Genomic DNA, 26176 nt, shown 5'->3' on the forward strand with positions numbered 1-26176 from the left:
TCGTCAGGAGGATATATGTTAGGACATTTCTGGGTTATGTATTGGGAGTTATGTTAATTTGGGAATTACTGTCTGCCTCTGTTGCCTTGCATTTCTAAATACCATATATCAACTAAGAAACTTGGGTAAATCCGTATCATTTGTCTGTTTGGAGCTCTCAGTATTTAACATAGAGTCCCACCCCAAACTGCTAGCCAGACTCCACTTACTAGTACTATCTAACCATGCTACATCTTTGTTCAACTGCTACCTTAACAGACAGTATGTCTGATAGCAATGGTTCTAATATAAAAAGAAGAAATATTAAAGAAATGTGGTATGGAAAAGAACAATTTATAGAAGCATATTCAGCAGTCAGAGTAGTCAGATAAGACAATAAACTAAAGTAGGAGGGTGAAGTTTTGATTCAGTATTGGTACAGTGGTTGTTATTCTGTCCTTTTCATGACATTGCCACCAGAGTAAACCCAGATGATCTCAAATTTAGATTCATTAGTGTTAATAGACTGATTTTACAGAAGCTAGAGTACAGTATTAGTAGAACAGAAACTCCCAACCAGAATGCTACACTTTACAAGAATGAAGATGAATGATTGCACTTACTAGCTGTTTGTCTTTTTTTCTTGGAAAAAAATTGTGTTAAATTATGTTTTTGCATGGGGGAGCAAAACCACCTGCACCCTCACTCCTTGTTTTGTAATTATTCTATTTTTGAAGTAATGCGTTAAAGAAAGAAGACTAGTTGGTTTTCAGATCTCCTGCATTCCTTTGGTCATCTGATCGCTAATTCAGACCAATGCTGGAGTTGCTTATGTCACCTAGAATAGGACGATTATATCACAGCCCACCAAAAGTCCATTGGTTCAATTTCAGCATTTGTAGAAGGTGTTTTAAGGAACTTGGTCTATATCAACAGTCGTGAGGACATGCTGATGGAGAGTTGCCAGCATGTTGACCAATTTCATGGTAATTCATGCAGTCTTGTGCAGGAATGGGAGAGGCGTCAGAAAAGGGAGTAGGTCAGGCCTTGACCCTAGTCTTTACCAGTCTGTAAGGCCAAACATTTGGTGGCAGCCTTCAAGCTTTCAGTGGAGGTGAGTTTATCCAGCAACGTATCTAGCTCATGCCCATCAACTGCTATTGCTTGGATTGCTGCAAGACATTTTTGGGTGTGGGAACCAAGGGCTGGGTACCTTCTTTCATATGCTTGAGCTCCTGAATACATTTTTCCCCACTTTTATCAGGTGCGTAACTGGTTGAACCTGCTTCCATCACCCTGCCTGAATTGAGAACAACTTGTTTGCCAAGGTTAAGATGCCTCACTGGTAAAAGGCGAAATGGTCCTCAAGGTCAACCCAGCGATTAGGAATTTGGTGTTTCTTGCAGCAGTGGATGCTCACTTATCTGGACTTGTGAAATCTGTCTGATGCCTGGGGGATAATGACTCCTTCATAAGGACTGTTTGATGCCACTGCACGATCCTACACCAACTTCCACTTGCAGTTATTGCCCAGCCTGTGTTTAAATATTTTGTAACATAATACCTTTAGGTAATTCATGAATGTTTTGATTTCAGCACATTCACAATAAGTGCCAGGCTTAACTATGGTTCCTTTGTGACTGTGCATTTTTTTTCTCAGACTTTGGAGTGTCAGTGTGTTTCTTTTGCATTTAATAGATTGAGCTTTTGATATCTAAAGGAACTCCCCTTTTTCTGAGACAGAATGATATTGGAGTTAATGTATTCAAGTAGAGCGAGTACAGGGGCATATTGCCTCCATATCCCCCCTTGTTGTGGAATGCAGTGGGCAGAACTCCCATGCAAACTTTTTTAACCGAGAAATGTCACGCTTTGATTGTTGCTGTTGTACTGTTGTTTGATGATTAGTGCCGAGTCTTCCTAAGTGTGCATTACTAATGTAGCATGCTTACACCTCATGTACTTTATTTACTACTTTTAATACTTCATGATGTCCTGTCTTATCACTGTTGTAGGATTCTTTACTCTTGGAATGTCCTGCTGAGGTTAGCATTACTCCTAATATACCAAAGCCTTTACACATTCCTGGTATCTTACATCAGGTGTTATGTCCTACATGCAAGACATGTATGTGACATACGGATGCCTAATTCTTAGAACTACTTTGTCGCTGGTCCAAATGCTTCCTCTGAATTTGGTCTGTATGCTATTCATTGAGGTGGTTCATCAGTGGAGCCTTCTAAAGGGAAGTGATCCTTTCAAGTTTCTTCTTTCCTTCCTTTATTCCTTGTCATTTGTTTTCATGCTATCCAGGAAGGAGAAGTGTGGATGTGGGAGGCAGATTCTCCATATATACAGACAAAAGAAGTGCCTTTGTTTTGGTGCTATGCATGACGATACTCAGTGTGACATCTGTCAGACATTTGTCCCTAATACACCCCACAGCCATTTGTCTTCCTTGTATATTTATTTGGAAAACCAGTTTAAAGTTAATGACACAAGGTACCGTGGCTGAATCCACCCATGCTGAAATTCATTTGCTTCTTAAGAATAAAAAAATCTAAAAACTAGATGTCTCCCTTGGGTTGGATGAAGAACTGGAGGACTGTCTGGTGCTGATGCCAGCTGACGTTCCCTTTACCATGACTACTTGGAGGCTGACACAAAGCTGATTATTCATATGTCCACTGAGGCTGTGCATACATCTGGCACAGATATAGAAGGGGAACCATGGCTATTTACATCTGAAAGGGATAGGGGGATTCCCCAAATGTTAGAGAAGAGTTTCCTGGTACCCTCATTGAATCTAGGTAGGGATCTGAACCTCCTAGATTTGTCAAGACAGGTGTTCCTTTAAAGAAAGGAACAGAAAGCAAACATGTGGCTCTGTGGCTAAGGATCCTCACAAGAGTGGCAGGACTTTACTTGGGGGCTGTTTAATGTCTTCATGGCTCTGAAACCCCCACAAGGACTGTTTGTCCCTGCTGCTGCTTCCTGGTCATCCATTCCCTCTAAGAAATCTAGGGATTCTGATTCTTCTTATGAGGAACCGGACAGTGGTGAAGATCCTCACAAATACGCATTCCTTTGGCTTGGAGTCTGATGAAGAAGGTTCTTTGTCCCTTGAGTCTCCTTTTGAGGAATTATCCTGTGGGGATACAGTGGTCAGTATGATGGAACACATTGAGATTGTTCACGGGTCTGGTGTTCAAAAGAACTATTATGAACTCACAAGCTACTTGAGGATCATAAATACTGTACAAAAGTCCTCCACCTGATCCTGCTGCTGCTTCCCTTTCCAAACATAAACCATCCAAAACTGCTTTCCTCTTCGTCTTTTGCCTTCTGTCAAGGACAGCTGTGTTATGGAGAGGTATGGGGGAAAATGTGTATTTTAGGACCATTAGTTATATAAGACCCAGACAAGACACAACAAGTTATGTAAGACCCAGATGACTAGATTTGTCCTGGCTCTTCTCTTCCAGCCAGGGGATGGTTTTGACTGACATGCCTGATTTGGGCAATAAGATTTCTGTTCTCTCTCCCTCTTCTGAGTATTGCTTGTCAGGTAGCTCACCATTCCATTAAATGTAACTATGATGCAGCCGATTGCTCCTCTAAGGCAGCTGCATCTGGTTCTGTTTTGATGAAATATTCCTAGTTGCGCTTGCGAGCTTTACGTGAGGACATTAAAGCCAAACTGTTAGAGTCTCCTATAGACAACCAGAATCTTTTTGCCACTGTCGCTGCAGAATTGTTTCAAACTCTGTAGGAAAAGGGCAAGGTTAAACAGGGCCTAAAACATTTTTTGTTTCTCCTGTACCTAAGTTCCAAAGGAACTGTCCTTCGAAATCTTTTGTCTGTAGGCAGTATAGACGGCCTACTAGAGGTAAGAGGGTTTCCTAAGTGGATTTTCCCATATAAACCCACCAGAGTTCTAGAAGACAGAAATAATCTTTTCCTGATGGAGGCAGATTTGACATCAGCCTCCCCTCCCCCTTGGCCAGGTTCCTCTGCCCCTCTGGCTAACCTTTCCCTTCCCTGTTTGGAAATGAACATCACGCACAATTGGGTTCTTTCGATCATCCAGCACTGTTATTTTATGGCTTGAATGTCTATTTTCTACATTTTCTGGCCTTTCTTCACCTCCTGCCTACAGTTTTCCTCATTTTTATCTGGTTCTGTTGGATCTGGTAGAACAGGGAACAACACAACCTCTTCCCTTATCTCAACAGGAAACTGCTTTTTATTCCAGAATGTTTCTGTTTCCCAGGAGGGAGGGGTCATGGAGACCCATTCTAGATCTAACCTATCTCAACACCTTTTTGAATGTTCCTTCCTTCAGAATATTGTCGCTCCAGACCCTTTTCCCTCTTTTGCTTCCTCGGGCTTTTCTAGTCTTCCTGGATTTGAAGGATACTTACCGCCGTATTCCTTTTCACCTTGCCTTTGGGAAATTTTTATGTCTCACTCTATTTCACTCATTTATCAGTTCTCTGCCTTGCCTTTTGGTCTTTCTATAGCTCCAGGGGTATTTACCAAATGTCTGGCCCCAGTGGTAGCTTTCTGTACACTTCAGGGAATTCAAATATTTTTGGATAATCTGATTCAAACCCTCTCCCAGCAGCTCCTGCTTCAAAATCTACACTTCACAGCTCCTGCTTCAAAACCTACACTTCACTGTGCATCTTCTGTGCAGAGTGGGGTTCACCCTCAGTCTAAAAAAACTCACTCGGGGCTAAGCGTTTGAGTTGCAAGATTCAGACCATCCCGATATTGGCTTGTCTTCCACTTCCCACAATCCTCTCTTTGACTGCTTATTTCCAGTATTCCCTTCCAGTTCGTCCTGCAAGAGAATTTCTCTGATCCCTGGGGTACATGGCATCCACCATTTCCATGGTTCCTTTTGCCAACTCCACATGAGGAAATTTCAGTGGTAACTGAAGACTGTTTGGCTCCAGCACTGCCATCATCTGGAGATTCTAGTTCCTCTTTTACCTGGTCTCAAATTCTGCTGGTGAATTCAGCAGATTTCCCTAAATCCAGGTCTGCTTTTTCAGGTTCCTCCTCTTCTTCAAGAGCTGTACATGGATGCTTCCGATTGAGGTAGGGGAGCTTCCTCCAACAAACTGAAAGGTTAGGGTCTTTGATCCTATCAACAGATTTCGAACCATATCAGAGATGAGGGCTCTAAGTCTTGCACTTCAGGCTTTTCAGGGCCTCTAAAGGTTTTTGCAGACAATACTACACTGATGTGGTACATTAAGCAGGGGACACAAAATCTTACTTTTTTTTTTCAGGCTGGCTTTTAGGCATGGGATTTTGCAGTACACCATCACTTGGTTCTTCAGGTTTATTACATCCCTTCAGAGCACAACCAAGTGGCAGACTGTCTGAACAGGTCCAGGACAAATCCTCTTCATGAATGGATGATGTCCTTCAAGGATGCATCTGCAGTCCTAACAAATGGGTTGTCCTGTCGTCAGGCAGCCCTTCGGTCGGCCGGATTCCAAAGTCTGGGTCTGGCCTCGGCTGGTGTCGCACTTCACCCGACGTCATCTCTGCTGGTCTTCAGGTATAAAGGCATCAGCCGACGCCATTTTCCTCAGTCTTTCTTGCCACGTGGCGCCCGAAGCAGAAGCTGTTCGCAAGTGCCGGTCGGTCAGATCCAGAGATTAATACTACCGAATACAACTTCGAAGACTTCTAAAAGCTAAGTACCCCGTTGGGGACTCTTTCTTGCCTCAGCCGATGTCAGAAAAAGTAAATAACTGTTTAACTTGTGGGAAACAAATACCTCATAAAGATTTCCACTCTTACTGCTTACCTTGTTTAGGCCCAGACCACGACGTAGCAGCTTGTTTAGCCTGTGCTTCCTTCAACCGACGAACGCTTAGGCGTCGGTCGGAGTTTGCTGAACAGTTTTTCGGCTCAGAATTTGCGTACATTATGCCGTCGGATCCTCCGACTACCCAAATTAAGAAACGCAAAGAAAAGGACCGACACTCACGGTCCGCGGTTTCGGCCGAAACCACGGTACAGCAAACCGCGAGTGTCTCGGTTTCGGCCGAAACCGAGCAAACGGTTCAATCTACAGCCGAATCCATGACTACTACCGAGGCCCCTTCTACCCTAGCTGAATCGGCCTCTGAAATTTTGCCTACTAATGTGGTTTCTCTAGAGTTATCGGACACCATCCCTTTGGATGTCTCTACCCCAGCACGTGGTGCTGCTAGGCCCCCTGCAGCCATGTCTATAAAGGCCTTTGCCAGGGCTAAAGCAGCCAAAACTGCTAAACCAGTGCCTGTTAAGCCCCCCTCTCACAGGCCCAGCTCCAGTTCACAAATGCTTACTTTGGCAGAGGATCTCATCTCCTTAATAAGAGGATCTCAATCTCACCCAGACAGGGCCTCACAACCTCCAGAAAAGAGACCTAGAGCAGAGCCAGGCTCCTCAGATGACTCTTCTGATGACTCAGACATTACAGACCATCCAGAGGCTCCTCTTTCTACTTATGAAGATTCTGATGCTGAAGAATCTATTCCTTCTGCCTCTCCACCAGAGGAATTTTCCTTTGGGGAAACCTTACATGCCATGCGAGAGCAATTCCAATGGCAAGGACAAGATTTTTCAGATTCAAGAAAAAGGCTTAGGACCTTTTTACACTTACCGCAACATAGGCCCTTAGCTATACCTCCAGTTCTTCCTGTTGTGGATGATGCATTTAATGATGTTTGCACTGCTCCTGATACTTTACCTCCAGCCCCTGCTAAGCCCGACAGGTTCTACAGGGTACCGGACACTCATCACCACTTATACAAGGCCCCTTTTGCAGATCCGGAGACTATCTCCCAGGGGCCTAAGGCAGTAGCTTCGACCTCAGCTAAAACCCTCTCCCTTCTGATAGGGAATCCAGGTCCTTAGAGAGATGGGGTAAAAAAGTATACACCTCCACTACTCTCTCAGCTAGAGCTTTGAACTGTCAGTTTCATATGATCCAATACCAAGAGTTTATGCTTGATCAGTTAACTAAGAAACTGTCCTCTGATGATTCCTTAGATAAGAAATATGTTCTAGAAATGGTGAATAACATTCAGCAGGTTAGTAATCATTCTTTAAAATGTGGCTATGATGCACTGGAGGCTTCATTTAGATCAGCCATGACTGGCACAGTTATAAGAAGGCATGCATGGTTGAAAGAGCAGGTCTTGCCGGATCATGTTAAAGCAAAGCTATTGGATGCTCCTATGGACAAGGTCAGTCTATTTGGTTCTCCTGCCCAACAAGTAATGAAGAAAATGGAAGAGAAGGCAAAATCTGTACAAACAGTTAAAGATTTCTTACAGGTACAGCCCCCAAGGTTCAGCAGGAACTGGCCATCCAAAAATTGGTCCTTACCAGACTCCTCTAAAAATCAGAGAGGCAGGAATAGACGTTCCAGAGGCAGAATCAATCCAGAGGAGGTGCCTACAGGGGACGCCAGTGGCAAGGCAATAACCAACGAGGCACGGATACAACCACTACCACTGCAACAGGACAATCACAGTGACTTGGTTCTAACACCGCCTACCAGGGAACAAATAGTAGCACCCTTAGGCGGAAAGTTAGCCTTATTCTTAAAAAACTGGCATTATATCACAAGAGACAACTGGATTTTGCAAACTGTAGACCAAGGCTACAGGCTTCATTTCCACACCTTACCAGCAAAAAGAGGAATGCCAAACCTGCCACCAAATCAAAAGTCAGAAGCCCTAAAGCAAATAGCTCAACTAACAAAGATGAGAGCTGTGGAAAGGGTACCACCTACAGAACAGGGCAAGGGATTTTACTCCAGACTCTTCCTAGTACCAAGAAAAGAGAACAGTTGGAGACCTATTCTTGACCTGTCCACTTTAAACACATTCATCATTGTTCCAAAATTCAAATGCTGACCCTACACCAACTTCTTCCCATGCTGGGCAAGGAGTATTGGCTGGTAACTCTAGATCTCAAGGAGGCATACCTGCACGTCCCCATACGACCAATTTGCAGAAGATACCTCAGATTTCTTGCAGGATCAGAGCATTATCAATTCTCAGCATTGCCCTTTGGCTTATCTACTGCGCCCAGAGTGTTCACGAAATGCCTGGCATCAGTAATCGCTCATTGCAGGCTTCAGGGAATCCAAATTTATCCATACCTGGACGACTGCCTGATACAAGCGGACAACAAAAGCAAGCTGACACAAGACTTACAAAGAGTCATTTGCTTACTACAAGCCCTGGGATACACAGTCAATTTAAAAAAGTCAAAACTGATACCATCCCAGACAATAACATTCTTGGGTGCAGAATTGGACACAGTAAAACAGATGGCATTCCTAACTGCAGAAAAACAAGAACAACTTCCTCTGTACTTCTTGACACTAGCAAAGCAGAACAAACTAACAGCAAGGAAAGTACTGCAGGCCTTGGGTTTCATGGCATCCTGCATAATCTTGGTCCCCCATGCCAGACTGCATATGAGAAAGCTACAGTGGTACCTAAAGAATTTATGGTCTCAACACAAGCACAGCTTAGAAACCGAAATACCACTAATTCCATGCCTGAAACAAGAGTTCCTATGGTGGGCTCAGACTTGCCAGGCAAACCCAGGATTGTCCTTCCACACCATTCAAGCAAGCCAAACCATCACAACGGATGCCTCAGACCTCGGTTGGGGGGCACACATGCTGGACAAGTGCATTCAAGGCCTATGGACTCCAGATCAACTACACCTGCATATAAATCAAAAAGAGATGCTGGCAGTAAAACTAGCAATCCAGAATTTCAGACCATTCCTCAAAGAGGGCCAAGTGATGATAAGGACAGACAACACCACAGTCATGTGGTACATCAACAAACAGGGAGGCACTCAGTCATACCCCCTATGCCGAATGACTCTGGACCTGTGGAATATGGCTCTGAGCTACAACATTCAATTACAGGCAATATTTGTACCGGGAAAAGAAAACATCCTAGCAGACATGTTAAGCAGAACTACCTCGGATGCTCACGAATGGATGCTACACCCGGACATCTTCAAGGCCATCACAAAGAAATGGGGAATGCCACAAATAGACCTATTTGCATCCCCACTCAACCACCAGCTCAAGAAATTCTGCACAAGGACATACCACCCTCTTGCCTGGAAGGTGGACTCTCTATCCTTCAATTGGAAAGGCCTGACAGCATATGCATTTCCACCCCTTCCTTTGATGCACAAGGTACTACTGAAAATCAAAGAGGAATGGCCAAGGATAATTCTGATAGTTCCAAATTGGCCAAGACAACATTGGTATCCATTACTGAGGAGCATGTCTCGGGGGGAAACGTGGACTCTACCTCTGATTCCTTTGATGTTGACTCAGAGCAACTACAACATCTTGCATCCAAACCTGAAAACTCTGCAACTCACTGCCTGGAACATTACATAAGAGCATCTAACCCAGATTTATCCCAAAGGGTTAAAGACATTATCCTTGAGGCCCGCAGACCTTCTACTAGAAGGAACTATGCAGGAAAATGGAAAAGGTTTGTCATTTGGAGTACGGAAAGAGGGAAAGATGTGTCAAAAGTAGATGTTGCCAACATCCTGGAATATTTGGCAGAGCTCCTACATACTGGCCTGTCCTATTCCTCCATCAAGATACATGCATCAGCTATTTCTGCAGAATACAGCCTCGATCCCCCTGTCTTCTCACATCCTCTACTCAGGCAGTTCCTCAGAGGAATTAAGAATGTAAAACCTCCTAGGAAACCACCATTACCAGCATGGGACTTGAATTTTGTGCTAGAAAAATTGACACTCCCTCCATTCGAACCAGCAGCAACAGCAGATCTTCAACACCTATCCTGGAAAACTGCTTTCCTACTGGCAATTACTTCAGCAAGAAGGGTTTCGGAACTACAGGCTTTAATGGCAGTACAACCCTTCCTAATCTTCCATCAAGATAGAGTGTCCATGAGAACTAATCCTACATTTATGCCTAAGGTGGTATCCAGACTCTCTCTAAACCAGGCAATCCACCTACCTACCTTCTTTCCCAATCCACAGAACAAAGGGGAAAGACTGCTGCATACCTTGGATGTACATAGACAGTTGCGCTACTACCTGGACAGAACCAAGGGCAATAGAAAAACTGACCAGCTCCTAGTAGCCTATGCAACAGGAAGGGAAGGAAAAGCAATTTCCAAACAGACAATCTCCAAGTGGATAGGAAATTGCATAAGATTCTGTTACTCCTATCATGGAAAGCAAATTCCACAGAACATAAGGCCTCATTCTACAAGGGCTACAGCCACTACCACATCCTTCTTACGAGGAGTGGCTACCAAGGACATTATTGAGGCTGCTACTTGGACCTCCGTGCATACATTTGCCAAGCATTATAACTTACCTCTATACTCTAGATCCCGAGCAGGGTTTGCCACTGCTGTGTTGCAAGGGATCCTAAGTACACCATAATTCTTATTCCTCCTCCCCTAATTTGGCTATGGTATTCTACCCATTTGTTAGGACTGCAGATGCATCCTTGAAGGACATAGTACAGTTTTGTACCTACCATAAATGTAGATGTCCGAACAGGATAGCATCTGCAGTCAGGATTACCCACCCTCCTTCCCTTCTGTGGTACTCCTAGGGTATTGCCCACCTAATAGCTAGCTGGGGGGGGGGATCTCTTATGGTGTATTTGTTTGTATATATGTACATACATGCATATTTTTTGTGTTTGCCTTCTACCTTTTGGGAAGCATTGGCATTTACCCAAAAATTTAGCTATCCAAGAGGGCTACTGGCATCTGGGGCAAGAAACAATGAGGAAAATGGCGTCGGCTGATGCCTTTATACCTGAAGACCAGCAGAGATGACGTCGGGTGAAGTGCGACACCAGCCGAGGTCAGACCCAGACTTTGGAATCCGGCCGACCGAAGGGCTGCCTGACGACAGGACAACCCATTTGTTAGGACTGCAGATGCTATCCTGTTCGGACATCTACATTTATGGTAGGTACAAAACTGTACTTTTTACAGGGAGGTATTTCTGGACATTGTACATCGGTGGGGTACTTCTCAGTTATATCTTTTGCTTCCACAGTTCTGTTCCAGAGTTCCAAGTCCACTAGCTTGGAAGGTGGACACCATCTCTTTTTCTTTGAAGGGGATGTTTCCTGTATGCCTCTCCTTCTCTTCCTCTACTGTCTAGGGTCTTGCACAAAATCATGTGGGACATTTCCAAAGTCTTGCTGGGGGACTCTCTCTTCTGGCCCTATAAGTATTGGTTCCCCCTTCTTTCACCTGGCCAGAGGCAGTCATCACGTTACCTCACAGGATGGATCTTCTCACATAAGAGGTCTCTAATTCTCCCTCACTTCTCCACACTTCAGCTGACACTTTGGGTGATTGGTGTCTGAAACAAATCAAAACCCTGTTTTCTGAGGACATGCTTCAGGTTGTGCAGGAGGCCAGATAACCCATTACTAGAAAACCCCATGAGGTTAAATGGAAGCGATTTTCTATTTGGTGTCTCAAGTATGCTCAGGACCTTGTTTCTGTGGGGGTTCCTATGGTCTTTTATTTGTGTGACTTGCTCAATACTGGTTTGGCATATTCTTCTGTTAAAGCTCATTTGTCAGCCATTTCTGCCTCTCTGCCTCTGAGCCCACCTTTGGCTTCTAGTTTTGAAGTCTGTCAATTCCTAAAAGGCATCCTCCATGTCAGCCCTCCAAGAAAGCCTATTCCTACTTCTTGAGACCTTCATTTTGTTATTGAAAATTTGACTCCATCCCCTCTTGAGTCTGTCTTTTCTTCTTCCCTGCAACATTGTATTTGGACGACAGTGTTATTGGCATACCCCTCAGCTACTTAGGGCAGGAAATCTGGCCAAAGCCTGAAATAATGGGGGAACATAGACCCAAAAATACACACAGATATTAAATATTGCTGTTTAAGCTCCAAGTTCCTAGAATTGCAGGTTTTGTATTGGCATGCATGCTCTGAAGCATATGAAATCTGAAATTCAAATGTATGTCATTATTTAGTTAGTTCAGTCCTCAGTAATTTGCCAGAAAAAAACTAATTTTTATGAGGAGCAAACAAAAATATGAGGCAAAAACTGGGCCTTCCGCAAAAGTCTGGATAGTTGAGAGGCATGATTGCTGGTGGCTCTTACTTCTGACAGGAAGGTGGCTGAATTCCAAGCCCTCATGGTGGTTCCTCCTTTTTCATTTTTTCTCAAGGAAAGGGTGCGTCTTCTTACCAATCTTTCTTTTATGCCTAAGATGGTTAATGATTTGTCCTTGAAATCAATCTGTTCATCTTCCACCATTTTTTCCTGCTCCGTAATCTGCTAGTGAGATAGTACTGCACACCTTGGACTTGCATAGATAGCTCACATATTACTTGGATAAGACAACATGCATCAGAAAAGCTGAGCAACGTTTTGTTTCTTTTCATGTCAGGAAATTGTGTTTGGTATTGTCTAAACAAACCATCTTCTGCTGGATCTGTACGAGCATTTACTTTTGCTATTATTTTCATGAAAGTAAGCTTTCCTTTTTTGATTGTGTTTCGGACAGTAGCTTATTCTGGTTCTTTTTTCAAGGGTCTGGATACTAGATCCATTTTGGAAGCTGCTACTTGGTCTTCTGTCCAAACTTTGACCACGTGTTATAAGTTGGATGCCATTACTGGGGCCAGGGCAGGATGTAACAGGGCTGTCTTTCATGGATTTGTGGAGAGGTTTCTTTGCCTTCTTCTTCCCATATTTTCTAGTAGTTCTTGTACTTTCCCAAAAATAAAGAATACTTGCATCAGTGATGAGGAAGAACATAGTACAGTTGCGTAAGATCTTACCATAACAATAGATGTCCTACTTCTCGCTGTTGTGATATTTGGTCCCTCTGTCCTGCCTCCTGTTATTTTCTGTTGTCCTACAGCTGGCAAAGGGGTTTCTTATTACATCCCTATCTTCTTCTGTTTCCCTTCCTGGATGGGCATTTTGTTGTTTCTCTGGGGTTGTGTGGTTCTCGTGGGGCACTTCAGTTATGAGGATTAGATGTCTGTATATTACAACTGTACCTTATACCTTGCGATCAGCGGTGGTGGTGCTGCAGTAGCATTGTCGCCTCACAGTAAGACGTTGTCTGGTTCGATTCTCAGCTAGAGCGTCTTCTGCATGGAGTCATGCGTGAATTGGCATACCTTTGTTGAAGGTTGTGCATCAGGGCTGGCAACTCGGCACGTAAAAATCAGCTGCCAATCATTAGCAGACCGGAGTTCCGCTGTGGCAACCCCTAACTGGGAAAAGCCGAAAGACACAACAACAACCTTATACCTTGCGTGCGGGACATATGCTTGCCGATACTGGGAAGGTGTAAAGGATTTGGTATACTGGCCGGATGTTGGGCTATCCTCATCAGGATATCCCAAGAGTAAAGAATCCCGCAGCTGTGAGAAGTAGGATATATGCTGTTATGGTAAGATCTTACACAGAATGTAATACAGGACAGGAGGGAGGGATAGAATCCTGCAACAGTGAGAAGTAGGACATCTGCTGTTATGGTAACATCTTACACAGTAAATAATACAGGACAGGAGGGAGAGATAGAATCCTGCAACAGTGAGAAGTAGGACATCTGCTGTTACGGTAAGATCTTACACAGAAAGTAATACAGGACAGGAGGGAGGGATAGAATCCTGCAACAGTGAGAAGTAGGACATTTGCTGTTATGGTAAGATCTTACACAGTAAGTAATACAGGACAGGGAGGGATAGAATCCTGCAACAGTGAGAAGTAGGATATATGCTGTTATAGTAAGATCTTACACAACTGTACTTTTTCACTTAATTTGTTTTTTGACAAAGTAATTGATTACAACCTACATGAAATGAGTGTCCTAGCGTCATGTATTGCCTTAATAATATGTTTGTGTATCTTTCTTTTCCTTCCAGAACTTGTAGTAAAAATTATATTACATTGACTCCGCATATATTTTATTTCTATTAGAATTGTTCACCACCTTGTTTGTCTTTCACACTTCAGTGTTTAGACAACTGTTCAACAACTGTGCTGAGTTCCCCTCTTTTCTTCCTGTCATCTTTCACTGATGTTTTAGTTGCAGACACAAACAAACAAACAAATTGACTTAAAAGGTTTGTAGCCAAGTACTAGATTAGCTGCCCTTGTGGACCATTTTAACCCTAGCCTTTTCATTCCAAGATGAGAATCAAACTGTGTACCTTGTATCTGTGAGGTAAACACCTTAACCCCCATGCAAACCCCCCCCCCCATTATATAAACAATAACCTGTTGTTTCTTGGATTTCATTTTATTAAACATTATGAGAAAAAAAAAAAAACATGTCTCATTTCCTGGCAGGGATGCATGGACAGGTTGCGCATTACACACTGCACACTTGTGCCAGTATCATCCATGCAGAGATTGATGCACGTTGGTAGCAATTCATAATCGTGTATTGCACTACATTACATTAAGCCCAAATGTGCAACAGAAGTAGGGTTGCCAGCTGTCCTCCTGATCTATATTGGCAATTCCAGTTTTGAAATCCCTGCCCCATCTCTTGCAGCAATTACATGTGGTGCATTAAATGCTCAAGTTTGCACCCATTATCCCACATTCCCTGATTATACTGTGTCAGATTTGTATATTTTATGTTTTTTGTGTACTCTCAGATTTGTTTGTGTCTTTTGGCTTTTCCCGGTTAGGGGTCGCCACAGCGGAACTACGGTCCTCTAATGATTAGCAGTTGATTTTTTACATACCGGCTTGCCAGGCTTGACGCACAACCTTCAACCAAGGTACACCCATTCATGCATGTCTCCACGCAGAAGACTTTCTAGCTGAGAATCGAACCGGACAGCCTCTTACTGTGAGGCGACAATGCTACCGCAGCACCACCATTGCGGGTTTGTGTACTCTGATTAATGTAGTTTATTTATTTTTACTATTTTACCAGTTTTTGTACTTATGAATGACAACAAGGATGAAGTTGTATATGTCACAGGCTGGACTAGCAGGAGATGAAGATATATGTCCTTCACTAGTCCAGTGTGAACCTCACTTTCTAGTGAGTTGATAAATGGGTTGGGAAGAGCGGAAAATATTTTTTTTTTCCTATTAAGTCAGTAGCATAAAGCTACAGGTTATGTCCTGCCATGGTTCAGACATCTAGCCAGTACACAAAAGCTTTTGGATACCTTCCGTGCACACCATTTATCTGAGGAAGTGTGAGGATGTGCTGGTGTAAACAGTGATGTACAAGTTCCAGAATTCAAAACTTACTTGTTGAAGAATTCAGCTACACTGCATATTCAGTTTTTGGCTGTTGACTCGTATGTCCGATTCTGGGCAGATGATTTCAATTTTTTTTTGTAACTAAAATTTGAGGTAAAATTGTTTTGTCTAGCAGGAAAGGAAATGTCCATGTGATAGACAAGGATTCCTTCATTGCCTGTCTTTTTTGTTTAGGTGAATTCCACAACCTCTGCTCCTGCAAGATTTGCCTTTTTTTCACCCCTAAGACAATTCATAGTCTGCTGAAGTGTTAGCATATTTGTTGAATAAATGCCAGATAGCCCTCATATAGTTCTTCATGGCACCCAGCAGTTTTGTTGGAAATCGTTTTGTTGGAAATCCTTCAAGTAAAGAAGACGCTACCTTCTCTTTGACCTCTGTTTTCCTGTTATAGACTGAATTTGCTGTTCCCATAACCAAGTCCTCACCTTTAATGTTCCTAACCTCTCTGGTATTGTTCCATAGGATGCAGGTAAGGGTCAGAAACCAGATATGTCCTCCAAGAACATTCATTAGACAGTTGCTGATGAGCATACCTCTCAACCTCTTAGAGCAAGAAATCTGGACAAAGCCATTTATACAAGTGGTACAAAGGCCCAAAAGTAGGGACAATGTTTAAATATTGCACTTACAAACTTCAAGTTGATAGAATAACAGGTTTTGCAGTAGCATGAATCTACTGAAGGGTATCGAGTCTGAAACTCAAATGTCTGTCATTATTTTCTAAATTCAGTATGTAATAATTTGCCAGAAAACCACAATTTTATGAAAAAAAGGACCAAAAATATGAGGCAAAAAATCTGAACATTCTGAGAAAATCTGTATGCACAAGATGCATGCTGATAAGATAAAAAAAAGTGGTGCTCTTAAGGGACAGCAGAAATACTTTAGGTGTTAGCACAGGAGGAGGCAAGCGGCCACCCTTTAGGAACTCCAGATATCTGGTAACCGCAAAACTACAAAACAATCAAACTAAAGGATAAAAACGTGCTCCGGCACTATGAAGGCTGTCCAATACCTTAGGTGCAAGTAACTGCCACGTAATAAAGTTTAAATAAATTCAAATAAATTTATTGCACACAAAAAGCAAAAAATAAAAATAATTTAATAAAAAATGTATATTTAAATACAGATTAAGCGCTTTCGTCTCCATATAACGGAGACTTCATCAGAATAAATTACACATACACCAAGCTTCCTTATATATGCCTCAACACACATTTAACAGGGCAAATCACCTAATTGAGGCAGTAAATGGATGTGGGTAATTGGTTACGTTACAGTAAAAACAAATTACAAAGAAGTAAAATGCGATTGCATCCATAGACTACTAGGTATATATTTAGAATGCAGAGTACAACAGCATTGGTATGCATATGTTGTGTACAATATTGCAACTGTAATAAAGCAATAATAAGACAAAAATAATAAAACAAACTCTGCTGACGAAACTCATATTTTACATTCAAAACTCCAAAAGGTTTTTTTGTTATGAACAAATTTCTATGCTAACTAGCTAAAATCAAAAAATATATAACACTGTGCATATTGTGCTTATCTTAAAAATATGTAGGTAATAATTATAATTTAAATAAATAAATAAATAAATAATAAACAAGTCCTATTATCATGTCACTTGCTGAACAAAATTATTTATATATATTCATAAAAAATGTATGTAATAAATATTACAAAATATAAATATAGAAAGTTAAAATTAATAAAATGTAGATGTAAAAAAATCATGTAAAAAATTATATAAATATATATAAAAATATAAGTAAATATATATCATATATATCATATATAATATAAATAATGTAGACAGGAAATACCACATATTAGATCATATAAATATTCAAAACTTTCACATTTTCCAATAACACATATGATTAAATACAAAGAACTAGAACAAGTTAAAAAAATGTGTATATCATGTAAAACAATCCCAGGTACATGAATTTTGAAAATTCCCACTTTTATCCCTATTTTTATTATCCATATTAATTCATTTATATTATTATTTCATTTTATTATATTAACATTTTGTTATCTTAGGGTCCATAGCCAAGATCTTAAGAGCTGGGGTAATGGATATGTGGTCATTGAGCCCTTTACCACAACTGGCATCCAACCAAAGTTGCCATATCATCTCTCTATATTCAATTCTTGTCTCCCAATCACCCCCACGCTCTGGATACTCAACCTCTTCAAGGACCCAAAATTTAAAATCCGCATTTTGACATGTGAGGGCGTGTCTATACAATGCATTATTGTCATTGCGCCTATTTATATCCCTGATATGCTCAGAATTCTATTCCTAAAATGCCTCTCAGTTTTTCCCACATAAAAACTGTTGCAGGCCTTACATGTGACTAAATAGACCACCCCCTTAGAATAGCAACTACTATATTTTTTCGCTGTTATTCTTATTGGAATACTTGGTATTTTCAGCTCTCTAGTTTCCAAAATATATGGACATTGGACACATCTACTGCATCTGAATGTTCCCAATTTCTTTTTAGCACCATTCTCCTGCACTTTCTTTTTCTCTACCATGTTTTTAATATTAAAATTTCTTCTAAAACTAAATCTTAGTTTATTATCAAACACCTCTGTTTTTGATGCAATACTTCTAAACATGTCCCAGGCTTCATACATGTTTTTCTTAAACCATCCAATACCATAAAAATAAGTTGTGGTCATGTAGGGAATAGCATTGCGCTCTCTAACTGTCTGAGTATTATCACTTATATCCCTGTTCACATTCATAACTCCACATTGCTCTATACCTTCTTGGACTGTAACACTCAACAGTGGAATATATCTAGTCCCCCTCCCTAAAATCACATAATCGCTTACAGATTTAATCAGTTCAATGGGATACCCCCTTTCCATGAATAATTCTTCCACATATTTGATCTCATTTAAAAACTCCTCGTCATCTGAGATCATCCTTGCCATTCTTATCATCTGGCCTTTTACAATATTCTTCTTGAGCTCATATGGGTGGTCACTGTCATAGTATAAATAGGCATTTGAAAAATGCTCTTTCCTAAACACACTAGACTTATAACATTTATTCACTTGATCTTTTGTGAGCTTAACATCCAAAAAATTAGTAGCCTCCGTCTCTACCTGGTGTGTAAATCGTAGGAATAATGTGGTATTGTTAATAAAACTCATAAATTCATCAATGCATTCCTTTCTCCCCTTCCATAGGATAAAAATATCATCCAAAAACCTGAAATAACTGGCAATGTACTGGTGATACTCGGAATTAAACACATATTCCCTTTCCCAGCATAACATTATCATGTTTGCATATACCGGGGCGCAAGCGGACCCCATTGCCACCCCTTCTTTTTGGTGGTAGTAGTCGCCCTCAAAATAAATAAAATTATATCTTAGTACTAGCTCCATGCATTCAAGCACATTCCTAAAGTCCACTGGTGTGAGCCAGTCCATTTCACCCAAAATCTTTTCAAACCATTTAAGCCCTATGTCCTGAGGTATCACTGAAAAAAGCTCCTTCACATCAATGGTAATAAAAAGTACATTGTCTGTATAAACACTCTCTCCTATTTTCTTTAAAAAATCCCAAGAGTCCTTTAGAATGTGTGGCCATCTACTACAAAATTGTTTTGTCATACCATCTACGTAGATAGCCATGGGCTATGTTTTGGAGCCTTGTGATGCAACAATAGGTCTTAAAGAGGGGTCAGATACTGATTTGTGTATCTTCGGTATACCAAAGATGGCTGGGATAACAGGCTTCGGTACTTTTAAATATTTGTATAATGTCATATCTGTCAGCCCTGTTAGCAAATTGTCCTCTAAAATGAGGTCAGTCTTCCTATAATAAATATTTACCTCGTTTTTAGTAACCAGGGCATAATTATCATCCTTATCAAGAATATCCTTCATTTTTCTAATATAATCCCATGTGTCCATCAATACTACCCCCCCCCCCCACACCCTTATCTGGCTTCATAATACGTATCTTTTTATTACTACTAAGTTCAAGTAACAATTTCCCCTCCGATCTAGCCAAGTTTGATTTCATTTTTTCATTTTTCTTATATTCATTTCTAATTTTATTGATAACACACCTTTCAAAATTTTGAATATCATAATGCAATGGCGGATTGTAAATGCTATGTCTCACAAACTTATTAACATTATTTTCACCTGTCTTTTCTTTGTATAAGTGTTTAAAATTCAACTTTCGTACAAATAATTTTACATCCAATACTAGGTTCTCAACCCTAGGCTTACTAGTTGGAACAAAAGAAAAACCCTTTACAAACAAATTAAAATAATTATTATCAATTGTAACGTTAGTATAGTTAAAAATATTAAAATTGTTCCTACTGTACACAACCTGCCTCTCATTTAATCCATCCTCCAAAGAACATTGACTATTGTCTGTCTGCACCATGTCATGGCCCGTCAGTATTGAAAATCCTGGTCCCCATTTTCTCTACCATTACTCCCAAGGTTGTCTGTGGCTACTCGTGCATAGGATGCTTGCTGATTTTTGTTCCTTAATCTTTCTGACCTTCTTACTTCATCAAACCCCCTAGTGGTATTAGCTCTGCCTGTACTGTCGATCCTCTCTAATACAGGAAATTGCTCATCACAATGTTGACTACCATTTCCCTCATTCCAATGGTAGTCATTGTATCCCCCATATCTGGTCTGCCATTGTCTACCACCAGAAAATTCAGGTGGGTGATAGGTCCTTCTATTCACCGAACGTGTCTGGGGATTTGGATAACTGTTGTTACGTATATAATTATTCACTTTTTCACCATTACTGTATGCAATACCTGTATTGTATTCATTCATGTCCCTCTCAAATTTCTTTAACTTCCTATTAATATTAGTATTAATAAATGTATCAATGTCATGAAGCACCCTGTAATACATCTGCTTGTATTCATCCACAGTAAATAGTAAATCGCTATTAATTTCTTTGTATAGTCTATCAATATCCAACTTAATTTTTTCCATAACGTTAGTGTTATGCTTCATCATAACTTTTAAAATTTCAAGCCCACATCCATTTAAAATTCCACATATTTCCTTAAAAAAACACTTGGTCATCATTAATATTATTAGGAAATTTACTTAGCCTTAAGCCTTTTGGCACAATTTTATCCTTAATACATTTGTCAAAATACCAATTTTCGACAGACAATGATTTGTATTTAGAAAGCAGTTTTTTAAAAATCTTACATCTGTCTCTATATGTACAGCTGTTAGTCTGTTCGTTGTTGCCCTTGCCCTCGTTATCTCTCTTGTTGTGCAAAAGGGAACGGTTAAGCCAAGCTCCAAAGTCAATGTCTTTGTATGCCTCTGCATAGGGCGCATAAAGTCTTATATTGTCCTCATTGTTATGCAAACCACTCGGTAACATCCTATTCGATTTATTGGCATTCGCGTTGGTTCTAAACATTCCTCCATCCATTAGACGTTGCTCACTCGTTACCGCCATACTCCGAACGCTCCTGGGGTCCTTGGGACTACTCTGAGCACATGGGATGCTGCCTGCAGTACCCGCCTGCGTGGCATCAGCTTGGCTGTGGGCTTGAATAACTCTCAACAACTCGTTGAGCATGCCGCTACTATCCATCTCTGTTCGGTTGGACTCCTCGTATCCGGAGAACAAAATCCACACAACTGGTAACCGCAAAACTACAAAACAATCAAACTAAAGGATAAAAACGTGCTCCGGCACTGTGAAGGCTGTCCAATACCTTAGGTGCAAGTAACTGCCACGTAATAAAGTTTAAATAAATTCAAATAAATTTATTGCACACAAAAAGCAAAAAATAAAAATAATTAAATAAAAAATGTATATTTAAATACAGATTAAGTGCTTTCGTCTCCATATAACGGAGACTTCATCAGAATAAATTACACATACACCAAGCTTCCTTATATATGCCTCATGCTAGTTAGCATAGAAATTTATTTGTTTATAACAAAAAAACCTTTTGGAGTTTTGAATGTAAAATATGAGTTTCGTCAGCAGAGTTTGTTTTATTATTTTTGTCTTATTATTGCTTTATTACAGTTGCAATACTGTACACAACATATGCATACCAATGCTGTTGTACTCTGCATTCTAAATATATACCTAGTAGTCTATGGATGCAATCGCATTTTACTTCTTTGTAATTTGTTTTTACTGTGACGTAACCAATCACCCACATCCATTTACTGCCTCAATTAGGTGATTTACCCTGTTAAATGTGTGTTGAGGCATATATAAGGAAGCTTGGTGTATGTGTAATTTATTCTGATGAAGTCTCCGTTATATGGAGACGAAAGCGCTTAATCTGTATTTAAATATACATTTTTTATTTAATTATTTTTATTTTTTGCTTTTTGTGTGCAATAAATTTATTTGAATTTATTTAAACTTTATTACGTGGCAGTTACTTGCACCTAAGGTATTGGACAGCCTTCATAGTGCCGGAGCACGTTTTTAACTCCAGATATCTGATACTTCTAAAACAAATCAGCTAAATACTCCCAAGGGGGAACAAAAATCAAAAACCATAGTACCTTTTTACCACCTTCCACTCTGTCTTGTGTAAAGGTGTCAAAGCATGAAGGATATAGTTGTGGTAAAGATCTATTCAGTTTTCTCCAGATGTTCATCGTGTTTCACTGTTGCAGTCATGACTGTAGGGTTCTCCCCTGCCGGCAGGCAGCCCTCGGTTGGCCAGAATCCCAAAGTCTGGGTCTGGCGTCGGCTGTTCAACCATGCTCCCTGACGTCAGAGCGCCAGGAGTTCAAAGCTGACAGCTGACGCCATCTTCTCCAGTATTTCTTGCCGTGCGGTGATAGCAGTTCGCAAATGCCGGTCGGCTAACTCCTGACGATTTTTTCTGATTTACTTCAGTCCGAAGATTTTCTTCTCCACTCAAAGCTAAGTACCCCGTTGAGGAAACTTTTTTCTTGCTCCACTCCGATGTCAAAAAAAGTTAATAATTGTATTTCATGTGGGAAGCAAATACCTCATAAGGATTTTCATTCTTGCTGTGTTTCTTGCTTAGGCCCTGACCACGACGTAGCTAGTTGTCTGTTTTGTGCTAGATTCAATCAACGTACAATTAAGCGAAGGTACGCTTTTGTTTTTCATTACTTCGGTAGGAGCTTTAACTACAAAATGTCGGATATGGTTCCGGCTACTGGAGTTCACAAACGTCGCAAGGATAAAAACAGGCCTCCGAGGTCCAAATCTGATGATAGCGCACAAGCGGAGCCAGCTTCAGGTTTGGCCGTCGTCAGTGAGGTGCTTTTGCAGCCCCTGTCGTCGGCCATTTCAGAACCAACGGCCGAAACGGACTCTCATGAGGAGCCAACCAGGCCTTTAAATATTTCTGTTTGCAGGACCTTCGGACAATGCTCCTTCGGATGGGTCCGGAGCCGCTGTGCAGGTACCGGCTTCCGAAGGGGTTTTCAGGCCTACTCAGCTTCTAATAAAGGCAAAGCCAAAGACTCGTTCTAAATCAAAGACTACAACACAGGCCACTTCTGAACCGGCTCCCAAGTCACAGAAACAGTTACTCAAGATGGCGGAGGATTTACTTACTATAATTAGGGGTTCACATTCCCCTCCAGATAAAAGGCCAAGGCAGGATGTTTATTATGATTCCTCTGATCAGGCTTCTGTTTTCTCTGTTTCTTCTTCTGATCAGGAATATTCTTTCCCTCCTTATGAGGATTCTGATGCTGAGGAATCCATTCCTTCAGCTTCTCCCCCTGAGGATTTCTCTTTTGGGGAAGCTTTGCATGAAATGAGGGAACATTTCCACTGGGAAGGACAGGAGTATTCGGAATCTATGAAAAGACTGAGGAATTTTCTTCTTCTTCCCCAACACAGACCCCTGGCTATTCCTCCTGTTTTGGATATTGTGGATGATGCCTTTTCGGAGGCTAACTTAACCCCTGACTCTTTTCCTCCTGCTCCTGTTAAGCCTGATAGATATTACAGGGTTCCTGATTCCCATCAGTTTTTATACAAGAACCCTTCTGCTGACCCTGAAACCATTTCTCAGGGTCCTAAGGGAGTTAAGGCCGCTTCTGCCAAAAATCCCATTCCTACTGAAAAGGATTCTCGATCCTTAGAAAGATGAGGCAAAAAAAGGTGTACACTTCTGCTACTTTGTCCATTAGGGCTTTAAACTGTCAGTTTCATATGCTAAAATACCAGCAATTTCTCTTGTCTGTTTTAAAACAAAAGCTTACTTCCATTTCTGCCTGTGCAGATGATAAGGAATTACATGACTTATTGCATGCCACTGAACAAGTTGGGAAGCTTGGTTTACACTGTGGATTTGATGCCTTGGAGGCTTCTTGTAGGGCTGCGGCCTCTGGCACAGTCATTAGAAGTCATGCATGGCTAAAGGAACAAAATTTCCCTGAACAAGTAAAGGCTAAATTATTGGATGCTCCTGTTCAGAATAATGTTTTGTTTGGATCAAAAGCTGAAGAGGTGATTAAAAAGATGGAGGATAAGGCGAAATCCATGCAAACAGTTAAAGATTTCTTACAAGTACAGCCACCTAGATTTAGCAGGAATTGGCCTTCAAAAAATTGGTCCTTTCCCACTTCAGACAGGCCTCAGAGGGGTAGATATAGACGCTCCAGAGGAAGGCCTCAAACACAAGCTTCTTATAGACCAAGACAGTGGACTGCTTCCACCCCTAGGGGAGGAGAGGACAGGTCACAAACTCAAAGGAAACAAACGCAATGACTCCCTCTGTTGGGCTACAGGAACTTCTTGCCTGGAAGCCCCTCTCGGAGGAAAACTCTCTCTTTTTTATCAAAAATTGGACTCAAATAACCCAAGACAAGTGGGTTTTGGATGTGGTTTTAAGAGGTTACTAATTCCATTTTCATACCTTGCCAAGGCCAAGCGGATGGCCAGACCTTCCAAAACATCAATGGACAGAGGCCTTAAACCAGGTGGAAGCTCTTTTGGCTATGAATGCCATAGAACTGGTTCCACTTTCAGAGATGGGAAAAGGTTTTTACTCAAGGCTCTTTCTAGTCCCAAGGAAGCAAAACTCATGGAGACCCATTCTGGATCTGTCTGTCTTGAACACCTTTCTAGAGATTCCAAAATTCAAGATGCTTACTCTACAGTAGCTACTTCCAGTGCTGTCCAAAGATGCATGGATGGTAACTTTGGATTTAAAGGAGGCATATTTACACATTCCCATCAGGCAGGATCGCAGAAAATACCTCGGGTTCAAGGCCGGATCGAGGCACTTTCAATTCTCTGCGCTGCCCTCTGGATTGTCTACTGCGTCCAGGGTCTTCACCAAATGCCTGGCTCCAGTAGTAGCTTACTGCAGACTCAAGGGAATTCAAATTTACCCTTATCTGGACGATTGTCTAATTCAGGCAGACAGCAAGGATGTCTTACTCCAGCATCTAGAATTTGTACAGAACTTCCTCAAGTTCCTGGGATTCTCTGTAAACATAAAAAAGTAAAATTTGACACCATCACAACAGATAACTTTTCTGGGTGCACTTCTAAACACCACAACCCAGATGGCATTTCTGACATCCGAAAAACAATTACATCTGGCTTCAACTTTCAGAACCTTGGCAACTTTAACTCAAATATCTGCAAGGAACTTCCTGCAGGCTTTGGGTTACATGACCTCCTGCATCCTTCTCGTACCATATGCAAGACTACACATGAGGAAAATACAGTGGTACCTAAAAAGTGTATGGTCTCAGCATTGCCACAGTTTAGACATACTGATCTCCGTCCTTCCTTGCCTTCAAAAGGAATTTCTTTGGTGGTCCAGGGCATGTGCTCTAAACAAAGGGAAACCCTTCCGTCTGCCTCCTGCCACTCAGATTCTAACCACGGACTCCTTGGATTATGCTTGGGGAGCCCATTTTCAGGGCAATTGTCTGCAAGGCCTTTGGACAAAGGATCACAAGCACCTGCATATCAACTTAAAGGAAATGTTAGCCATTCAGAAAGCTCTATTGGCCTTCAGGAATCTTTTACAACCAGGACAACTACTAATACGGACAGACAACACCACAGTTATGTGGTACATAAACAAGCAAGGGGGATCTCATTCCTACCCCCTTTGCAGACTAGCCATCATTCTATGGAACACAGCTCTAGCTTGCAATCTGGATCTTCAAGCTCAGTTTCTACCAGGGAAACAAAACTTCCTGGCAGACAGTCTGAGCAGAAACCTTTCGGATCCACATGAGTGGATGCTGGACACCAAAATATTCAGGATGATAACAGCAGTCTGGGGATGTCCTCACATAGACCTCTTTTCATCCCATCTCAATCATCAACTACAGAATTTTTGCACCAGGACTTTCCACAGAGAAGCTTGGAAAGTGGATGCCCTGTCATTCAGTTGGAGGAACCTCTCGGGATATGCCTTTCCGCCTCTTCCGCTTCTTCCACGGGTTTTATTGAAGATAAAACAGGACAAGCCCAAGATGATAATCTTGCTGGCTCCAAATTGGCCTCGGCAGTTTTGGTATCCAACTCTAAAAAACCTATGCCTGGAGCCCCCTTGGGTTTTACCTCAGTCTCCGAACCTTCTGTCCCAACATCAGGGTCAGGTTCTACACTCATGTCAGAACTCTCAGCCTGGCGGCCTGGTTAATCCAGGGCCTTTGATTTCTTCTTTCCTACCCAAGCAGGTTATGGATGTCATTTTAGAAGCCAGACGTCCTAGCACTAGAAAATCTTATGCAGAAAAATGGAAAAGATTTTGTTCCTGGATGCAGGTTCAGAATTCTGATCCTCTTCTTCCTAACATTACTTTAATTTTACTTTACTTGACAGATCTCTTAC

Source organism: Protopterus annectens, chromosome 7.part0, assembly GCF_019279795.1.
Source record: "Protopterus annectens isolate FY-2018-M chromosome 7.part0, PAN1.0, whole genome shotgun sequence".
Classification (NCBI taxonomy): domain Eukaryota; kingdom Metazoa; phylum Chordata; order Ceratodontiformes; family Protopteridae; genus Protopterus; species Protopterus annectens.